The 22,521-nt window shown below is 36.2% G+C and overlaps 1 protein-coding gene across 1 annotated transcript in view; it reads left to right on the top strand.

Moving 5' to 3' along the window:
* CTNNA3 (catenin alpha 3) overlaps positions 1 to 22,521 on the top strand; it is a 1,725,716-nt gene that overhangs the window by 1,658,252 nt on the left and 44,943 nt on the right. The gene's annotated exons all lie outside the window — the stretch shown is intronic.

Consider the following 22,521-nt stretch of genomic DNA (forward strand, 5'->3'; position numbering starts at 1 on the left):
AAAAGCAAAGGGAATTCACTGGCTGTCCAGTGGTTAGGACTCAGCACTTTCACTGCCAAGGGCCCAGGTTCAGTTCCTGGTCAGGGAACTAAATCCCATGAACTGTACAGCCATACCAGAGTTACCGTCAAGGTAGAGGGGGCTGGGAACTAATCTTTATTGACTATCTCTCGCCTATATTTTGTCTCATTTAATTTTCACAGTAGTATGCCAGATAGATTGTTTGTTTTATGTTCTTTAGCACTTGAAAAAAAGAAGAAATTTAGAAAGTTTAAACAGCTTCCCCAAGTTCATATTAGTAAATATCAGAACTGGGGTTTACCTTTAAAGGTCTATGTCTCCTCTGTTCAGGTGGACAGGCCTGAATCTATGAGGAAACTGAAAACAAAAAATCAAAAGTTAATAATTTGGAATTTCTAAGTAATTATTGGAGATAAAATAGTTTCCTTGATATGCAAATTTTGTGAAAACAATAATGCAAAGCAGCATAACCTCTGCTGTATTGGTTCCCTGTCACTTTTCAAAGAAAAATGCATTTTAAGTAGTCACTGTCTATCCACACAGAAAAGTGGGTGGGTATAAAATTACATATGTATCTATGAATATACATATATACAAACAGCATATGTATACATATACACACATTTAAGAATATTGTATCTATTTTGGATTATTAGTCTTCATTTTCTCACTTAACGTTATACTACTTTAAATGTGTAAAAAATATATTTATTTGTAGACCCAAGCCTGTCTTCTGTTTACTTTTCTCAGTTTCACACACCATCATTCACAAGGTCTAAATCCATATGAATTTTATTTTCCAATTATATATTTAATTCTTCATGTTGTCTGAAGCTGAGCTTTCAAAAATGTTGATAGAAGTTCAGCCTATACATTATGTTAACATGTGTTACTCTTAATTGTTCCTCAAAATATAATTTCTTCCAGATGTGCACTTGAGTTTGTATCCCTTCCTGTTTGGTATGATGATTCAAATTCATGAACTTCACATAATTTACAGATAGATTAGGCACGAGCCATTTAGAACCCATGATTTACAATTTAAAAGCTGAGTTATTATATACAATGAGGAATAGCATTGCAAACCCAAAACTATTTAGTCATCATTTCACCCACAATTTTCCATTAGAAAAAATAAATCTGAAGAAAGGGAGCATGTCATGTGACCTTTTACATGCCTTACTGCCATCTGCTTGCAGCTAGATCCTGGAAAGCTTTTAAAATACATTTAATTTGTGTGTAGAAAAGCACAATTGCCTTATTCTCTCAGTGATCATGGGGTCTCGTTTTGTCTTCTTTCTTCTTTATTTTTTTTTAAATTAAAAAAATTAATTTTTTAATATATTTTTAAAAATTTTTATTGGAGTATAGTTGATTTACAATGTTGCATTAGTTTCTGGGGTACAGCAAAGTGAATCAGTTATACATATACATATATCCACTCTTCTTTAGATTCTTTTCCCATATAGGCCATTAAAGAGTATTGAGTAAAGTTCTCTGTGCTATACAGTAGGTCCTTATTAGTTATCTATTTTATATATAGTTGTATGTATATGTCAATCCCAATCTCCCATTTTATCCTTCTCCCCTTACACCCTCATAACCATAAGTTTGTTTTCTATATCTCTAACTCTATTTCTGTTTTGTACATAAGTTCATTTGTATCCTTTTCTTAGATTCCACATATAAATATCATATGATTGGTCTTTCTCTGACTGACTTACCTCACTCAGTATGACAATCTCTAGGCCCATCTATGTTGCTACAAATGGCATTATTCCATTCTTTTTATGGCTGAGTAATATTCCATTATATATATATATACCACATCTTTATCCATTTCTCTGTCAGTGGACATTTAGGTTGCTTCCATGTCCTGGATATTGTAAATAGTGCTGCAGTGAACATTGGGGTGCATGTATATTTTTGATTTATGGTCTTCTCTGGATATATGCCCAGGAGTGGGATTGCTGTATCTTATAGTAGCTCTATTTTTATTTTTTTAAGGAACCTCCATACTGTTCTCCTAGTGGCTGTACCAATTTTCATTCCCACTAAGAATATAGAACGGTTCCCTTTTCTCCACACACTCTCCAGCATTAAATGTCCGAAGACTTTTTGATGTTGGCCATTCTGACTGCTGTGAGGTGATACGTCACTGTAGTTTTGATTTGCATTTCTCTAATATTTAGTGATGTTGAGCAACTTTTCATGTATGTCTTCCTTGGAGAAATGCCTATTCAGATCTTCTGCCCATTTTTTTGATTGGGTTGTTTGTTTTTTTGATATTGAGCTGCATGAGCTATTTGTATATTTTGGAGGTTAATCCCTTTTCAGTTGCTTTGTCTTTAAATTGAGAAGTTCTGATTTGTCATCATTTTTCTATGAGGTCTTTTGAAAAGTAATAAGCATGATTCTTAAGCAGGGAAATCCATTAAAAATTATAGAAATTTGATATTCAAAACTATGGACTCTTCAAAGTATGCATTATAAAATCAGGTTTTTGAAACATTGCATTTAAGAAATATAGTTGGTTAAAAAGAAGTAGGTATGAATGGAATGCATTTCTGGAGTGAATGGGCAGAGCGTATTCTGGATCTGGAGTAGTAGGGTTTAGGATAAAGAAGATGAGTTCATAATATAAAGGAATTTGAAATCATTCTCATAATAGACCATTTAGTTACAATTATTTCCCAATAATTCTTACATTTATCCTGAAGTTTATCCTGAAGTTACATGTTTTATTTATAAGGAAACCAAAGTTTAGTTAGACTTGAACTCCAATGGTGAATTGAACATCCTCTCAGTATCAGGCATCTGAGAACATCTGGGAGATGCAAAGATGAATATATCATGCCTCATTTAAAATACTCAAACATGTTCAAAATTAAGGTACATAAAATATACCTAAATATACAAAAATGACTTCAAAATAATGTAATAGGCCATATGATAGTTGAATGAACAAAAGCACATGGTAAAAGTTGAAGGAATAATTAATTTCACTGATGAGGCAAGTGAACAAGAGAAAGCTCCAGAAAGTGGTTTGACTCTAATTTGGTCCTTGATTAATAAATGAAAAAACAATGAAACAAAACAACAACAACAACAAAACTATATTTATGAGGAAAGGAGAGGAAAAGGATTTGAGGTAGATGGAACTGAAGTAGGAAGATAGAAATAGGGAAACAAGAATTTTTATGGAAATAGCAAACAGTCTGAAGTGATTGAAAACAATAGTACTTGGTACTGCTGGTGTGTGTTACGGGGGGTGGGAAATAGAAGAGAAGCTTTAAATGAAACTGAGGCTATTTTGAAAGTATCACTAACAACCTTGTAATTTCATCCTGTAGGCAGTTGAGAGTAATTTGAAGGAGTTGAAGTTTGAGAAGGGTATAAACAGATACATGTATTTGGAAGTTAACTTTTTTTTAAAGACTTCATACCTAGCCTTTTATTTTTTATTGAGGTATAGTTGACTTACAATATTATATTCATTTCAGGTGTACAATATAGTGGTTCAATGTTTTCACAGATTGTACTCTATTTAAAGCTATTATAAAATAATGGTTATATCTGTGCTGTGCAGTATATCCTTGCATCTTTTTTTTTTTTTTTATTGAAGTATGTTGTGCTAATCTCTGCTGTACAGCAAAGTGACTCAGGTACACACATATACACATGCTTTTCAGTACTCTTTTCCTTTATGGTTTATCCCAGGAGATTGGATATAGTTCCCTGTGCTGTACAGTTGGACCTTGTTGTTTATCCATTCTAAATGTAATAGTTTGCATTTATTAACCCCAAACTCCCAGTCCATCCCTCTCTCTCCCTCCCCACCTTGGCAACCACAAGTCTGTTCTCTATGTCTGTGAATCTGTTTCTGTTTTGTAGATAGGTTCATTTGTGTCATATTTTAGATTCCACATATAAGTGATAGCATACGGTATTTGTCATTCTCTTTCTGACTTACTTCCCTTAGTATGATAATCTCTAGTTGCATCCATGTTGCTGCAAATGGCAGCATGTTATTTTGTTCTTTTTAATGGCTAAGTAATATTCCATTGTGTGTATGTACCACATCTACTTTATTTATTCATCAGTCAATGGACATTTAGGTTATTTCCATGTCTTGGTTACCATGAATAGTGCTACAATGAACATTGGGGTGCATGTATCTTTTTGAATTACAGTTTTGTCCAGATATATGGCCAGGAGTAGGATTTCTGGATCATATGGTAATTCAATTTTTAGTTTTTGAGGAACCTCCATACTATTTTCCATAGTGGCTACACCAACTTACATTCCCACCAACAACGTAGGAGGGTTCTCTTTTCTCCACACCCTCTCCACCATTTGTTATTTGTAAAGTTTTTAATGATGGCCATTCTGACTGGTTTCAGGTGGTACCTCATTGTAGTTTTGATTTGCATTTCTCTACTAATTAGTGATATTGAGCATCTTTTCATGTGCCTACTGGTCATCTTTATTTCTCCTTTGAAGAAATGTCTATTTTGGTCTTCTGCTCATTTTTTTGAATGGGTTGTTTGTTTTGTTGTTGTTGAGTTGTATGAACTGTTTGTATATTTTGGAAATTAATCCGTTTCAGTTGCATCATTTACAAATATTTTCTCCCATTCCATAGGTTGTCTTTTTTCTTTTTTTTTTTTTTATGGATTCCTTTGCTGTGCAAAAGCTTGTAAGTTTGATTAGGTCCCATTTGTTTATTTTTGTTTTTATTTTCATTCCCTTGGGAGACTCCTTGTATCTTATTTATTTTATACATAGTCCTTTGTACCTCTTAATATCCTATCTGTATCTTGCCCCTCCCCTCTTCACTGTCCCAATGGCAACCACTAGTTTGGTCTTTATATGTATGAATCTGTTTCTGTTTTGCTATATTCATTCATTTGTTTTATTTTTTAGATTCCACGTGTTAGTGATAGCATACAGTATTTGCCTTTCTCTATCTGACTTATTTCACTAAGCATAATACCCTCTTGGTCCTTCCATGTTTTTGCAAATGGCAGAATTTCATCGCTTTTTACTGCTGAGTAATATCTGTGTGTGTGTGTGCGCGTGTGCGTGCATGCTACATCTTTATTTTAACAGGGTGATGATAGATGGAAAGATGAGGGACTGGAAGATAGAAGACTATTTAGGAATGATTTTTTAAAATAGTACAAAAGCATTAACAGTGAGGACCTGGATTAAGGCAATATTGGTGAGAATGGAGATGTGTGTATCCTTGCAAGAAAAAAATTCTGATGTAGAAATGATTAGAATCCATGATCTACTGAATGTTAAGAATGAGGAAGAATTAAGACTTATCCCCAATGTTTTGAGATTTGGTAGCTTTCATAGTTAAAAGTGGCATCATTAGCCAAAAGCTAAATATAGAAAAAAGAGCAGCTCAGGAAGGGTAAGGCAGCTCATTCAGGCTTTAGTCATAAGTGACTTAGTCATAAGTGACTAAGAGTTATCCAAGGAGAAAAGTCTAGGAGAAGTTGGGTATATGGTTTTGGAACTGAGCAGAGAGGCATGAAGGGGAAATAGATGGGATCATCCAGTGAAAGTATGCTGACTAAGACCAAAAGTAACTGAGACAAAGATCCCGAAAGAATGTTTTTCCTACACATGTGATTCTAATGTCCCTGTATCAGATATAGAAACTTAGTTGCAGTAGTTTAAAGAAATTGGGAGTTTACTATCTCCATTTAAAAAAAAAAATCTGAGGAGGGGCAGCCCTGAATGTCAGCTTCACAAAGTCATCAGGGAATCAGACTTTTATGTCTTTCAGCTTTATTATGCTTGGCTTCTGGTTTTCATTTTTATCAAGACCAAAATATGTCTTCTCTAACTTCAGACAGTAAAAATGAAGAGAAACAGAAGCAAACATTCCTTACATCTTTTTTAAGTCTCTTCCAAATGCTTTCTCTTACATATTATTGGCAAGACTTTAGTTATATGGCTATGTATAACTGCAAAGGACCCTGCAAAATGCAAAATTTGTTTCTATGTGTTTTAATCTAGGTACATTGCTTTCCACAACTAAATCAGAGTTTTGTTTCTATGAAGAGAGAATAGATATTGGGTGACAACTAACAGTTATACCATATCCCTCTATGATGCCAAAATCACAGCAGTACTTGCGTATATTCTAATTATCTGCTTTTTTATATATTTTCTCCTTTAGACTATAAAGTCCATGAATGTTTTTGGATGACTGAAGATAGAGTAGCCAATGACTATAAACACAGAAAATTCAGGTTAACTGAGCCTTAAAATGCATATTGGATTTTACATTTATAAGGTATCATTACACCTTTTCTGAAGCAGGATCAATAATATGGTGAAAGCAAAAATTAGGCTATAGTGGGCCGAGCACTGAACATGCAGTGAGAGAGAAAAGATGGTAGCTTACACTAGATTTTCCAGCAGTTTGTAGTTTAAAGGAAGGAGAAAGTGAAGGGTGGGGAAGAGACTGAGATAGGCTTGAGGGGCAAATGAAATTGCTAGAAGCTTCTTCTTATTACTTTTCTTTTTCCTTCTGCTTTTTTGGTTAGCATTTTACTTATGTACGTTTTAAATGGTGGTAGTTGAGAAAATGTTTAGGTAAAGAGCAAGAAGCCAGAAAAGAATGAATCTATAAAAGAATTAAGACTATAACTGATGAGTAAAATCTTAAGCAAGGGAGGAGGAATGGAATTAGGAAAACCCGTAGACAGTCTAGATTTGGAAAAAAAGAACTTTTCTTCTTAGCCATAGATCCAGATAAATGAAGAGAAATGAAGATTTAAAAACAATTAGATGTAGATGAATGAGAAACTGTAGAACTTCTTGCTGAGGGATCCCATATTCTGGTAAAATGGGAGCAGCAGTTTCCCATTAAGATTAAGACTTGAGTGCTCTATCCAGTTTCATTTTAGCAAAAGAACAAAGTAAATATGTCCATATCTTCAATGACTTTTCAATGTTGCTTAGAAGAGAAAATAATCTGATACTGATGAATTGAGGTAGTAATCAGATATACTGTGTACTAGACACTGTTCTACCAGAGCTGAGCTCCAGGATGTTGCCTGGATTATGGAACCTGACTCAGCTTCATTTTATCCTTCAGTCACACGAAAAGGAAGCCAGTGTGGCTTTCCAGTGGCTATCTTCTCTCACAAAAAGGGGGAGCATATAAAAGCTTAATTGAAAAAAATGATAGCAAAACACAATGAAGCCATGTGATTAAACATACTGTTGCAGGTCATTTTCCAAAGCCTCCTTGACTTATTTATGTACTAATTAGGAATACCTAGGTTACCTAAGGGCATTCCCATAAATTCTCTGTCAGTTATTCCTTCAGTGTCCTTAAGCATGGTACCAAGTGAGGAAGCTATTTTATTTCATGAAAAGAGTCTTGTTAAAAGAAATAAATATTTTTGTATTCTAGCCTCTCTCTCTATATATATATGTATATATATACTTACACACACATATATTATAACATTCAAAAGAAAAAAATTAAATACTTAAAATGGTTTTATATTCTTAAAATTACCCTTTCCCCAAGTGTTATGCTTCTAGGCTAGCAATTTTTATACTACCTAATCCTGATTAATTACATAATCACCATGTTTTGTGCATTTCCTTTAATGTGTTTAATTGTGCTCTCTTACCCTGAGGCAGGTGTGCCAAAGCCACAATTTTAAAAATTGGTTAAATAATAAAACTAATCAGTCACAGGGGAAAGATCAGCAAGATGGAAAATTTGCCAAACAAGAGCAATTCAGCTTTAGTTGAAATCAAGGGGCAGTGTGCACTCAACTAGGAATGACAGAGAACAGCAACAGTACAGCTATGGACCAAAAGAGCCACTAGGGCCCACAGAACACAGGCAATGAAGTACGTACAGAATGACTTAGTAGGTTAATGTACTTGACGTGTTAAGACATTAAGGGAATTAGTTAATGAGCTTTCTGAACCTACTGCAATCATTGGTAGTCATCAAGAAAATTGGGAAAACTTAAAAGAAGATTTGGAAATCAACTGAAATATTTAGAGATTTGAAAAAGGACTAGAAGATGTATGAGATGGAGTAGGGAGAGATGAAAGAAATGAAGAAGGAGAGAGGAATGGGGAGAAGGGTGAAGAGAAAAAGTAAAGAGAAGGAAGAAGACACTGGGCAATAAATTTAACTCTCAAGAATGTTGGCAGTTTTCAGTTTGTTTTTAATGCTAAATAGGAGGCAAGTGAAAGTAATAGACCTTAGTAATTCAAAGAATATGTTTTAAAATCAAGAAAGGCATGGAGGTATAGTTTTCTTTCTTTTTTTTTTCTTTTTGTGAAATGTAATTAAGTGGACTATGAAATTCTCTTGGTATTTAGGTAAGCTGATATCACAATGGATTAGATTTTCTTGATTATGCTGTGCATCTGGTTGTAATAACATTGAAGGAATCTTAGAAATAATATACTCATGTTATAACTAACTCAAATTAGCTTTACAAATAGTAAAATAGGTCAAGGACTTTCAATGACTTGCCTTAGTGCATGACAATATCTAACAGCAGTCAGGGCCAGAATCTAACTCTCATGTTCTTTACTCCATCACTACTGAAAGTAAGCTTTGTAGTCTCCCAGTGGGGTTAGTGGCAAAATAACAGGAGGTGGTCTTGGTACACTCACCTGGGATAGTTGCTGTGGATATCAAGAGATAAGGGATGATTTTAATTGAAAGATATGGAAAACACTGACTGGAACAGAGAATTAATTAATAAAATGATGGTTTAATGATCCCAGACTTTTAAGAAACCTGACCAGAATACTGTCTTCATCTTGAACATGAGAAGCTAACAGGAGACAATAGGAAAACTGCTGGACTCCAAATTAGGAGACCCAGGTTGTAGTCTAGACCTTAATCTCTTTGGGTCTGTTTTTTCATCTTTGTCTGAAACTAACGTTTGGAATTAAGTGAGCTCTATGGTTCCTTCCAGCTCATAAGTTCGGATCTTATTCTCTTTTTTAGTGAATATTTAAATTTCTTTCTCATTCCCTCTTCTGTATATTCTGTGGCTATTTTATGTGTGATTATCATGGGAATTATATTTAACATCCCAAAATTATAGTATTTTAACTTGAATATATAGCAGCTTAACTTCAATAACATGCAAATTCTTTTTTCCTTAACACCTCTATTCTCCACCCCTTTCAGTTGCTGATGCTACAGAATAACATTTTTATACATTGTGTCCAAAACCATAAATAAACATAAACTAATAAAATGCTTAATGCATTAGTATCTTAAGTTATGTAGAAAACAAAATGTGGAGTTAAAAAACAGAATGACATTCATACTTACTTTTAGACTAATAATTGCTTTTAAAAAAATGTGTGAGCTTCTTAAATCGTGGAAAACAAAAAGTGGAGTTGCACACTGTTGTTTCAATAATACTAGCTTTTGTAATTGCCCATGCATTTACCTTTACTGAGATCTTTATTTCTTCATACAATTTTGGGTTACTGTCTAGTGCCTTTTCATTTCAACCTGCAGGACCCCTTTTAGCATTTCTTTCTGGGCAGGTCTAATGGTAGTAATGAACTATTTCAGCTTTTGTTCACCTGGGAATGTCTTAATTTCTCCCTGATGTTTGAAGGACAGTTTGCTTTATATAGTATTCTCAATTGACAGTTTTTCTTTTAGCACCTTGAATATATCATCCCACTACCCTCTGGTCTTCAAAATTTACAAGACATCTGGTGATCGTCTTATTGAGTATTCCTTGTAGGTGATGGGTTACTTCTCTCTTGTTGCTTTCAAAATTCTCTTTTTGTCTTTGGCTTTTAACAGTCCCATTATAATGTGTCTTGGAGTGAGTCTCTGTGTTCATCCTACTTAGAGTTCACTGAGCTTTTTGATTGTTTATGTTCATGTCTTTCATCAAATTTGGGAAGTTTTCAGTCATTATTTCTTTAAATATTCTTTCTGCCCTCTTTTTTCTCTCTTCCTCTGGGACTTTTACAATGGATTTGTTGGTCTGTTTGATAATATCTCACAAGTCTGTTAGGCTCTTGTTCACTTTTCTTCAATCTTGTTTCTGTCTGCTTCTCAGACTTGTTCATTTCTTTGTATTATCTTCAAGTCTGCTGATTCTTTCTTCTGCCTTCTCAAATTGGGCTTTGAATCCCTTTAGTTAATTTTTCATTTCAGTTATTGTATTTTTCAACTCCAGAGTTTCTTTTTGACTTATACTTATTAATATTTCCATTTGGTTCATCATTTTCTTTCTCCGTGTCTTTCTTTAGTTCTTTAAGCATCCTTAAACCAGTTGTTTTAAAGTCTTTGTCTAGTAGATCTGCAATCGTGTCTTTCCCAGGGATAATTTCTGTTGGTTTATTTTTTCCCTTTGAATAGAACATACTTTCTTGTTTCTTTGTATGTTGTGTGCTTTTTTGATGAAAACTAGTCATTTGACTCTAATAATGTTGTAATTTTGGAAATCAGATTCTCCTTCTTCCCCAGGGTTTGCTCTGTATGTGTATGTTTGCATTTTGTTTTTTGTGAGGTTTTTTTGTTTTGCTCTTTGATTATTGCAGGCTATCTCTGTGTCAGTGATCAGCCTGAAGTGTAACCTGACAGTCTTCTCAGGTCTGTTATGAGCCTGTGCCTTCCCCTGAGTATGTGCAGTGACTTTCTAATTCCCCATGTACTTGTGGTTGGTTTTGAATGTTCTAATCTTCAATATCTGACTTCCAAAAGAGGGAAATAAAGAAAAATGAGGGTAAAGAAAGGTGCCCCTAGAAGTCACTTGAGCCAAAGTGGGAAGGTCTTATAAAAATGCGGGTAGGTTCAACAACAATGGCCTCTGCCTCTTTGTCTGTACCTTGTGATGAGAAGCAGCACTCAGGGATAAGATCACAGATTTCTGGTATTGAGACAGAGTCCTTTTACCCCACCCTGTCTCTCATAAGTTGCATGCAAGCTACTCCAGGAACATGTGCACAGTTGTCTGTCAGGTGGCTGTGGAGTGGGGGATGGATAGCTGCTACTGTGCTAAGAGCTGAAATTGACATAAATTAACCATAATGTACCTTCCAAACCCTTCTCTGGAAGTTGGATGCCTTCAATAGACTCCAGTCTTCCTAAATAGTTATGTAAGTCAGATTGGACAATTGTAAACAGTACAGTTGTGGTCTGGGTGGGGAGATAGGTTTTTGGTGCTTCCTATTTCACTATCTTTTCAGAGTCTTTCTTCTTATTTCCTTTTGCTCTCACTTCCTCTTCCCAGTTCCTATAAAAAAAATTTCCTCTAAGCTCCAATTGGCAAGTTATAATATGACATAGCAAGATGTTTTGTTTTGTTTTTATATGTTTTAAAAGAGTGCTACTGGAATTTTGCTTAAACAATATCCATCAGTGAGAATGAGATCAGATGCTTTAGGAGTTACCTGTTAATTTAGATCTAGAGAAAAGTGTGACATGTGTAACAAAATGGTGCAATATACTGTCCATAATTATAGGATTGGTTGGACATGGCTTTACTGAGACAGCTGTGGTATCTCTCACAGAACAGCAGCAACCCGTTTTGTGAAATTAGACCTGTTTTGTGAAGTTGAGATGGATAGGATAAACATCTGGATAATGCATACACACACACACACACACACATACACACACACACAAGAAGAAAAGAAATGGAGGGGGAAAAGGAAGAAAAATATAAATGTGACATGAGAGTCTCTACTGTTAAGTTTACTTCTTATAATTATTGCCATGTTCTTAATACTATGTCAAATAGTTCTACATTATTAAAAAGGAAAGTATTGAAAGAATTTAAAACAGTGGAAAAAGACTATTTCTATTTTAGGAAAAAAAAGAATTAACTTAATTGTCAACAATCTTTAGAAAAGAGCACACATTGTTTCTATTGTGTGCTAAACAGCCTGAAACACAGAACTTCAAAGAGGTGGGAAGAGAGGCCATGAAAGCAAGCATGATGTATTTGAAAGCTATAGAATGGTGCCAAATTTCCCATTAGACAAAGTGCAGCTGAAGGAAACAAGCAGAGCTGGATGCAAACATCCCAATGTTCAGTTCATCCTGAGTTCAATTGCAAGCCAAGGAGAAAAAACAAAGAAAAAGGGAGATAAGAAAAAAATCAAGGAGCTAAAGATTCTAGGACAGCAAAGTGTTGGTGTCAAAACCCATAAAGGTGTGGGCAATGGCAGAACTGAAAGTAGAAGTGAAAGCAAGGCACCAAGGCAGTGTGGATGGCATTTGCAAAAGTAGTCATTTCAGTCTGTGACTCATCTCATGCTGAATGTGTGCTTGTTGTTGCAGATTATGAAGTAATAGTAGGTATATTCACAAGATAAAAAGTTCCTGTGAGGGTGTGTTTGTGTATGTGTGTGTGAAATCAATGCAATCCCACATTTCCTCTTTTGATTCCTAAAGTCTGAATAATATTAATAGCAAATCAATAGCTGTTAGTAAATAGTACACATTGACTTCTATGTTTCTGTTTATTCCAGGATTTCTCATCTTTGACACTACTGGCATTTGAGATTTGGGGCTGGATAATTATTTGTTCTGGGGGACTGTCCTATGCATTGTGAAATGTTTAGCAGTATCCCTGCACTCTACCCACTAGATGCCGGTGCCTACCCCCTACCCCCTCATTCAGTTGTGATAACCAGATATGTCTCCAGACACTGCCAAATGCAAAATTGCCCCTGGTTGAGAACTATTGGTCTAAGGGAAGATTAGAATTAAGGGAAAGCAGATAGTGCTGCTACCGATGTTGTTATTCCTGCCAGATCCCCTTACCTGGTAGTTTTCCCATCTTCTAGCTGCTGCCAGTGCTGGCTGCTGACATCTCACAGCTGCTCCCCTCTCTGGATAATTGTTCAGTCAAATGGGAATCACTCTGTCTTGGTTATGTGGTGGTCATGTACCACCACCCCTGCATGCCTGGAAGCCTATAGCCAGTGACTGACTTGAGAGGAGAATACAGAAGGCCAGGCTCCTTGCCTCAGGATGGAATCAACTCTGCTGTGCAATTCCACAGCCCCCTATTCAATCAGGCCAGAGCTGGCCTCTGACTGAGGCTAGTAATGTTCTTATTTAGCTCTACCCTCACCCAGCCTATTCTTCTTTCTTTCCTACCCTTTTCCTAAATAGACCTTCAGTTAACCACATGCACAAATTCCTTTCAAGCTCTCTTTGTAGGTATCTACTCCAGAGACAAATGATAGTGTCATTGTGTCTTTTACTGTTACTTTCTTAGTACATAGAAAAGAGATGATAGGAGAATTTGCTGAATGTGGTGAATATACCACTCAATGACACATTCATATATATTCTTTTATCCTCTCAACAATGCTACCAGTAAACTTGTGGTATTTTGTTGACAAGAAAACTAAGGCTAATAAATGAACATATCTTGCCAAATGTCTTATGGTTAGTAAGTGATGGAGTGAAAATGTGAATCCAGACTCTGGTTTCAGAGCTCTTTGTGTCATTCCACACAAACATATACTTATTCTCATTTTGCTGCCCTGAAACATTACGGAGATGAGTCAACAATCCTTGTTCTCAAGGAATTCAGTTGGAAAGAAAAGACAAGCAAAAAAAGAAGAAAAGTTAATTTTAGAAAATGCTAATTCACAAGTAGGATTTGTAATCCTCATGCTTCTGAAAAATTTAGGAGTTTCATAAGTCAAGAAAAATATAAGAATTAGACATTAAAATTAAAACAGACCCTAAAGAATAATTTTTTTAAACAAAGAAATGTATTACCCAGCTTTTGGGTGAATTGGTCTAGTCGAGTATAAAATGGAAATTAATAAATAACTATCTTATATAGCTTTCATTGCTTGATTATAAACAGCATAGAAATTTCTTTAGAGAGAAAAAGGTTATCATGCTTTACATTTAAAAAGAAATTTATTGTGTGTGGTCATTATTTGAGTAATTATTGATGACATAATGAATGATGTCCTAACCTAGGAGTCTATAAGAGACAGAAATGTTCAAATAGACATTTCTTACTTTGACCCTTGATAAACCTAAAGTTACAACATTAAACCTCAATTTAGTCAAGGCTTTTCGGCGGGGAGTTATGATAATATGGTCTGGAAATGCTCCTTTCTGATGCTGTAGCTGATTACAAAAATAATGCTCTGACAACCCAAGGGGAGCACATGCATTGTCATCTCTTTGCAGTGTTAGATGTCTCGGGAAATTTTTTGGTCAAGCCCTGAGTCTTAGGCAATTCATGGTTGAACTTTACGAAAAATCTCTGTGTTTTTTCCCAAAGGATACATACCATTTAGATATCACTCATACATTGCAAACACTGAGCAACTACTGCGTATATGTGTGTGCTTTCATGTGTGTGCCTGTGTGTATGCACGCATGCATGGTATTATTGCTAATAACAAAACTGACATCCTTTTATGAATGTTTTATGAGCTTTACTTATACTTTCAAGCAGATGTAGAGTACAAATTCACTCCCCTTCTGCCAAAAATGAATCATTTTTAGTCTAGCCTTAGGTTCTGCATCATATAGCATAGAAAAGAATGTCTATAATTAAAAAATGAAACTTAAGGAAGGTTTTTCTAGTCAACAACACTGAGTTAGCTTAGGTTAGATTCTGCTGTCATAACAAACAGTTCCCAATTCTCAGTGACTTAAAATAAGAAAGTTTTTCCTTTTTGCTCATCTTTAAGTTTGATTCAAGTTGTTAGGGAGCTTTTATTTACATAGTTACTCAGAACAAGAGTTTAAGAACTTTCTCAAATCTCACTGTGAGGCCTCCAACATCCCTGTACTAGGAAAGGATAGGCTAGAAATGTTGCTCACTGGACTTCCCTGGTGGCGCAGTGGTTAAGAATCTGCCTGCCAATGCAGGGGACACGGGTTCAATCCCTGGCCCGGGAAGATCCCACATGCTTCCCACATGCCACTAGCCCCACAACTACTGAGCATGCACTCTAGAGCCCGAGAGCCACAACTACTGAACCCATATGCCACAACTACAGAAGCCCACATGCCTAGAGCCCATGCTCTGCAACAGGAGAAGCCACTGCAATGAGAAGCCCACGCACCACAACACAGAATAGTTATGACTCGCCACAACTAGAGAAAGCCCACACACAGCAGCAAAGACCCAATGCAGCCAAAAAGTAAATAAATAAAAAAAAAAAGAAGAAATGTTGCTCACTGGCTGATGAATACGTTCCAGGAAGGAAATAAAATACTGCATGTAAGGTCTTAGCATAGTATCTGACATATAGCAGGTGCTCATTAAATATTAACTAGGAGTAGTGGTAGTAGCGGTAATAGTGGTGATGGTGGTAGCAGCAGCAGCAGCAGTAGCAGCAGCAGTAGCCGTGATGGTAGTAGTAGTAGTCATAGTATTTAGCTAAAGTGGGTTAATGATGAGTTTTCTGATAGCATGGGATTTTAAGATGTCAGGCAGAGGACAATAGGCCAATATGTTACAGAAATGCTTAAGAGCAGCACCAAATTAATAAACAAATACATGTTTTAAGCAATAAATGACCAAGATCTGCTGCAAAGAAAGCACTCTGATTTGCATAGTCTGAAGAACTTCACAGAACATTTGAGCTAAATAATAAAAAAAATTGGAAGAATTTGGTTAGGTGGAGAAGAGAAAAGGTCTATGAAACTGAGCTGAAATTATAAATTGCTCTAAAATGTTAGATAATTCAATAAATGCTAGATAAATAATAAATCAGAAAAGGCATGTTTGGATTAATGTCTAGGGTAAGTATAAACCCCTAAACATTTACCGTGTGTGTGCACAGGCGAGCACGCATGCAAGTTTATGAGAATGAGAAGAGAAAGACAAAGCTAGAAACAGAGACTGACAAGGACAGAGAAAATGAATCACACGACTAGGTCTCATTAAGCTAAAAAATTCTGTGACTCTAGACTTAAGGGAATAAATGGTGGTGTATGCATGTGTGTGCATGTAAGTATAGTTCATATATGTAAACCATGTATGTAATATATGGATATGTCTGTGTATGTACATGAAATTGAGTGCTCATTAATGTTAGGCATTGTCCTACATATTTGAAATGCATTTGCTTTCATAATTTTTATCAGAAAGAAGTTTTATTGCTATTTTATACATATGGAAACTGAAACTTAAAGAGGTTGAACAACTTCTCCAAAGCTCACAAAGCTATTAAGAGGCAGGGCAAGATCTTAAACCCAGTCCACTGATTCTAAAGCATAAATAAGTAATACTAAGTTGCCCAGCAAAGCAGCACTGAAGCTCTAGTAAAAATGGAAAATTGAGCAGATTGAAGGTCCATATCTCAAAATTTGAGCAGATGCACTTTTTAGGACAAGGTTCTTATTCTTCACTTCTGTGATAATTATAAGAATAATGACAGCAACAGTGATAACTGACATTTATCGAGCTCTTAATAATGACCAGATATTTTAAATCCTTTACATATATTCATTATTTTATATACAAACAATGCTCTGAGGAAAGTCCCACTATTATTTCCATTTCAAAATGAGAAACTAAGGCTTAGAGAGCTTAAGTACAAGGAAGGAGATCTCTTTCTTCTCTGCCACCTCCATTCTCTCATCTAGGAGGGGCTCTTCTACCCCAATGTCCAGTGATAGTAGCTTTGGGGTCACAGAGATAAAATCAGAGTCCTTCTTCATCTGTCTGCCTGTTTATATACATGCTATCCCCTTTCCAACACTGTATTATAAAATAGCCAAACTTTACACACTGTCCTTTCTGGAGTGAAACTTGAAACACAGCACCTATTCTTCATGAACACTTAATCAAGTTCTTCCAAGGAAAGGGCATCACCCTAAGGCATTTCTGCACAGAGCCAGTCATTAAAGTAAGATTAAAATTAACATGCTGCTGCATGTGTCAATGCCAGACTTTACTTAAAAGGCAGCACTAATTATTTATGGGCATGACAATATCCAATCATTTTTCACAATTGAGGCAACAATAGCCTTTGAACTTTTGTTCACTTCTATGTTTATATCTTCCCAATGTCTCACTATATATCTGCCTGGTTATTACTACACCTTTTTGACCTTTATTTAGTCTCTTTTGAGTTTTAAGCAATTACTGGAGTCTATGAAACAAGCCTCCCCTTTGTAATATTTAATTTAATTAGATCTCTCATTTGAGCTCTTGCTGAGTCAATATTTAGCTCCTTGTCTATATTCCTGGGACAACCTGAAACATTCCATACGCCAACTAAATGGCTTAATATGCACGGACATATGAGCCGAATGCCTTAGTTTGCATTCTCTCTCCCTGCACAACATCCAGGGGATGCCTGCTGCTACAAAACTCCTTCCCTTTGCCTTCCCCCTTAATTGTGCTCTTCCATGGTTTACCTGGCAGTTCCTTTTTCTGGATGATAAATTATGATGGAACAGAAGGAAGAGCAATCCTCGGCATTATCTCCCTAATTTTGTTTGTAGAGCTCTTTCTCTAATGTAGCATTTTCAAATAGGTCCATTATACAGCTGCTTCTCCACCTGGGAACACCAGCCCAGCCAGGTGCAATACCATCAATGGCATACTTTTGCCTAATGGCATTAAGTGCCTGGGAGCAAGCTAAAAAGAAATGGGAAGGTGATAAACAAAGCTTCATTACAAGCCCAGTTTCGTATATTTTGGAGGGGTCAGTGTAAATATTTGGATTGTGGTCTATGTTGAGAAAAGTGATTTGAAAGCTGAGAAAGATGGTCTACTTGTTCATACAAGAGGACTTAAGAAACTGCTCTTGCCAACCTTTCAGATTTAAATGGCTTCTCAAGTAAAAGGGATTTTGTTTCAGCCACAATCTCTGGAGACACATACCAAGAGCCTTTGCCTAAATAAGAAAATACATACATATGTACGCATATACAAATATTAGCTTTTTTTTTATAAAAAGGTAAATTTGTGCTTGATTTTTCAATTTAATGTTTAGATATAATAATACAAGTATAGCTAACTTGCTAAAGCTGCATTCTATGTAAATGACTATGTTTTATATACAACATCCCTTTTAGTTCTCATTTGCCTAGTGTGTCTGTATTATCATCTCCACTTTACAAATGTTGGGTCTGTGTCTCATAGAAGTTTAATAATTTGTTAAAGTTCACATGCCTATTGTAAGATAAATCCAAGGGGGGAACTCAAGCTTTTCTGACTCTAAACTTCACCCATGTGCTTTGTAAAGAGGTTCCTGCTCTTTAAAGAAATGGAATCAAAAAGTAGGGACCTGTCCACAACGCCTGAACCCTCCAGGGACCCCATATTTTTCATGTCTGTGGGTCCATGAGCCTATGAAAATGGAAATCCTGACAGAAGGTTCCACTTTGCCACTCTACCATTCACCCTGCTAGCTGCATGCAGCAAACGGACTTTTTTTTTGGGGGGGGGGGGGTACACCAAGTTCAATCATCTGTTTTTATACACATATCCCCGTATTCCCTCCCTTCCTTGACTCCCCCTCCCTCGAGTCCCCCCCACCCTCCCCACCCCAGTCCTCTAAGGCATCTTCCATCCTCGAGTTGAACTCCCTTTGTTATACAACAACTTCCCACTGACTATCTCTTTTACAGTTGGTAGTATATATATGTCTGTGCTACTCTCTCGCTTCATCTCAGCTTCCCAAGCAAACGGATTTGATGTAAGGTCATTTGGAGATTTTGTTTTTCCTAAGTCATTTCAGAATATGGTATTGTTTCTCATTAGAATATCCCATCAGTAATATTTGAGAGTATTTGTGCAGTTGCAATTTGTATAGATCTCTGGAAAACTATCACTTTAGCCTCTAGAACACAATGTATATTTAAAAATAACATTACTATTACCAACAGCAACAGTGACAATAGTTAACTCTTACTGGGGCCTGCTATATGCCAGAGAGTGTTTTAAGTTCTTTACATGAGTTATTTAATATGTAAGATAACTTAATTAGATAGCAGTTATTACTATCACAACTTTGCAAATTAAAGCCTGAGGCAAAAATTAAGTATCTGGCCCCTGAAGTGACACAATTAGTAACGGTAGAGCCAAAATTCAAATCTGGGCCTTTTGACTCCAGAGCTTGCACTCCTAACCAGTATATTTTGCTGTCTCTCAAATCTAAATATTCTTTTCTTTTTATAATTTTATTTATTTATTATTTTTGGGGCGGGTACACCAAGTTCAATCATCTGTTTTTATACACATATCCCCGTATTCCCTCCCTTCCTTGACTCCCCCCACTCGAGTCCCTCCCACCCTCCCCGCCCCAGTCCTCCAAGGCATCTTCTATCCTTGAGTTGGACTCCCTTTGTTATACAACAATTTCCCACTGACTATCTATTTTACAGCTGGTAGTATACATATCTCTGTGCTACTCTCTCGCTTCGTCTCAGCTTCTCCTTCACCCCCCACCCCCTCCCAAACCTCGAGGTCTCCAGTCCATTCTCTGTATCTGCGTCCTTGTTCTTGTCACTGAGATCATCAGTACCATTTTTAGATTCCGTATATGTGAGTTAGCATACAATATTTGTCTTTCTCTTTCTGACTTACTTCACTCTGTATGACAGATTGTAGTTCTATCCACCTCATTACATATAGCTCCATCTCATTCCTTTTTATAGCTGAGTAATATTCCATCGTATATATATATATGCCACATCTTCTTTATCCATTCATTTGTTGATGGGCATTTCGGTTGCTTCCATGTCCTGGCTATTGTAAATAGTGCTGCAATAAACATGATGGTACATGTTTCTTTTGGGATTATGGTTTTCTTTGGGTATATGCCCAGGAGTGGGATGACTGGATCATATGGTAGTTCTATTTGTAGTTTTTTAAGGAACCTCCAAACTGTTTTCCATAGTGGCTGTACCAACTTACATTCCCACCAACAGTGCAGGAGAGTTCCCTTTTCTCCACACCCTCTCCAACATTTGTTGTATCCAGACTTTGTGATGATGGCCATTCTGATTGGTGTGAGGTGATACCTCATTGTGGCTTTGACTTGCATTTCTCTGATGATGAGTGATGTTGAGCATCTTTTCATGTGTTTGTTGGCCATCTGTATGTCTTCTTTGGAGAAATGTCTATTTAGGTCTTCTGCCCATTTGTGGATTGGGTTATTTGCTTTTTTGGTATTAAGCTTCATGAGCTGCTTGTATATTTTGGAGGTTAATCCTTTGTCCGTTGTTTCATAGGCAACTATTTTTTCCCATTCTGAGGGTTGCCTTTTAGTCTTGTTTATGGTTTCTTTCACTGTGCAAAACTTTTTAAGTTTCATGAGGTCCCATTTGTTTGTTCTTGATTTTATTTCCATGATTCTAGGAGGTGGGTCCAAAAGGATCTTGCTTTGATGGATGTCATAGAGTGTTCTGCCTATGTTTTCCTCGAGGAGTTTTATAGTGTCTGGCCTTACATGTAGGTCTTTAATCCATTTGGAGTTTCTTTCTGTGTATGGTGTTAGGAAGTGTTCTAAGTTCATTCTTTTACATGTTGCTGTCCAATTTTCCCAGCACCACTTATTGAAGAGGCTGTCTTTTTTCCATTGTATATTCTTGCCTCCTTTGTCAAAGATAAGGTGCCCATATGTGCTTGGGCTTACTTCTGAGTTCTCTATTCTATTCCTTTGATCTTCCTTTCTATTTTTGTGCCAGTACCATACTGTCTTGATCACTATGGCCTTGTAGTATAGTTTGAAGTCAGGAAGCCTGATTCCTCCAACTCCATTTTTCCTTCTCAAGATTGCTTTGGCTATTCGGGGTCTTTTGCATTTCCATACAAATCATAAGAGTTCTTGCTCTATTTCTGTGAAAAATGCCATTGGTAATTTGATCGGGATTGCATTGAATCTGTAAATTGCTTTGGGTAGTACAGTCATTTTCATGATGTTGATTCTTCCAATCCAGGAACATGGTATGTCCCTCCATCTGTTTGTGTCGTCTTTGATTTCTTTCAGCAATGTCTTAAAGTTTTCTGCATACAGATCTTTTGCCTTCTTAGGCAGGTTTATTCCTAGGTATTTTATTCTTTTTGTTGCAATGGTGAATGGGAGAGTTTCCTTAATTTCTCTTTCTGCTCTTCCGTTGTTAGTGTATAGGAATGCAAGAGATTTCTGTGCATTAAATTGTATCCTGCTACTTTACTAAACTCATCAATTAGTGCTAGCAGTTTTCTGGTAGAGTCTTTAGGGTTTTCTATATATATTATCATGTCATCTGCAAAGAGTGACAATTTTACTTCTTCTTTTCCAGTTTGTATTCCTTTTATTTATTTTTCTTCTCTGATTGCTGTGGCTAAAACTTCCAAAACTATGTTGAATAATAGTGGTGAGAGTGGACACCCTTGTCTTGTTCCTGTTCTTAGAGGGAATTCTTCCAGTTTTTCCCCATTGAGAACGATGTTGGCTTTTGGTTTTTCATATATGGCTTTTATTGTGTTGAGGTAATTTCCTTCTATGCCCATTTTCTGGAGAGCTTTTATCATAAGTGGATGTTGAACTTTGTCAAAAGCTTTTTCTGCATCTATTGAGATGATCATATTGTTTCTATCCTTCAATTTGTTGATATGATGTATCACGTTGATTGATTTGCATATATTGAAGAACCCTTGCATCCCAGGGATAAACCCCACTTGATCATGGTGTATGATTTTTTTTAATGTGCTGTTGGATTCTGTTAGCTAGTATTTTGTTGAGGATTTTTGCATCTAAATTCATCAGTGATATTGGTCTGTAGTTTTCTTTTTTTTGTGACATCTTTGCCTGGTTTTGGTATCAGGGTGATGGTAGCCTCGTAGAATGAGTTTGGGAGTGTTCCACCTTCTGCAATACTTTGGAAGAGTTTGAGAAGGATAGGTGTTAGCTCTTCTCTAAATGTTTGATAGAATTCGCCCGTGAACCCATCTGGTCCTGGGCTTTTGTGTGTTGGGAGATTTTTAATCACTGCCTCAATTTCCGTACTTGTGATTGGTCTGTTCATGGTTTCTATTTCTTCCTGGTTCAGTCTTGGAAGATTGTATTTTTCTAAGAATGTATCCATTTCTTCCAGGTTATCCAATTGATTGGCATATAGTTGCTTGTAGTAGTCTCTCATGATGTTTTGTATTTCTGAGGTGTCCGTTGTGACTTCTCCTTTTTCATTTCTAATTCTGTTGATTTGCATCTTCTCCCTTTTTTTCTTGATGAGTCTGGCTAATGGTTTATCAATTTTGTTAATCTTCTCAAAGAACCAACTTTTAGTTTTATTAATTTTTGCTATTGCTTCCTTCCTTTCTTTTTCATTTATTTCTGCTCTGATCTTTATGATTTCTTTCCTTCTGCTCACTTTGGGGTTTCTTTGTTCTTCTTTCTCTAGTTGTTTTAGGTGTAAGGTTAGGTTGTTTATTCGATCATTTTCTTGTTTCTTAAGGTAGACTGTATTGCTATAAACTTCCCTCTTAGAACTGCTTTTGCTGCGTCCCATAGGTTTTGGGT

The sequence above is a fragment of the Hippopotamus amphibius genome, chromosome 5 (genome assembly GCF_030028045.1).
Source record: "Hippopotamus amphibius kiboko isolate mHipAmp2 chromosome 5, mHipAmp2.hap2, whole genome shotgun sequence".
Classification (NCBI taxonomy): Eukaryota; Metazoa; Chordata; class Mammalia; order Artiodactyla; family Hippopotamidae; genus Hippopotamus; species Hippopotamus amphibius.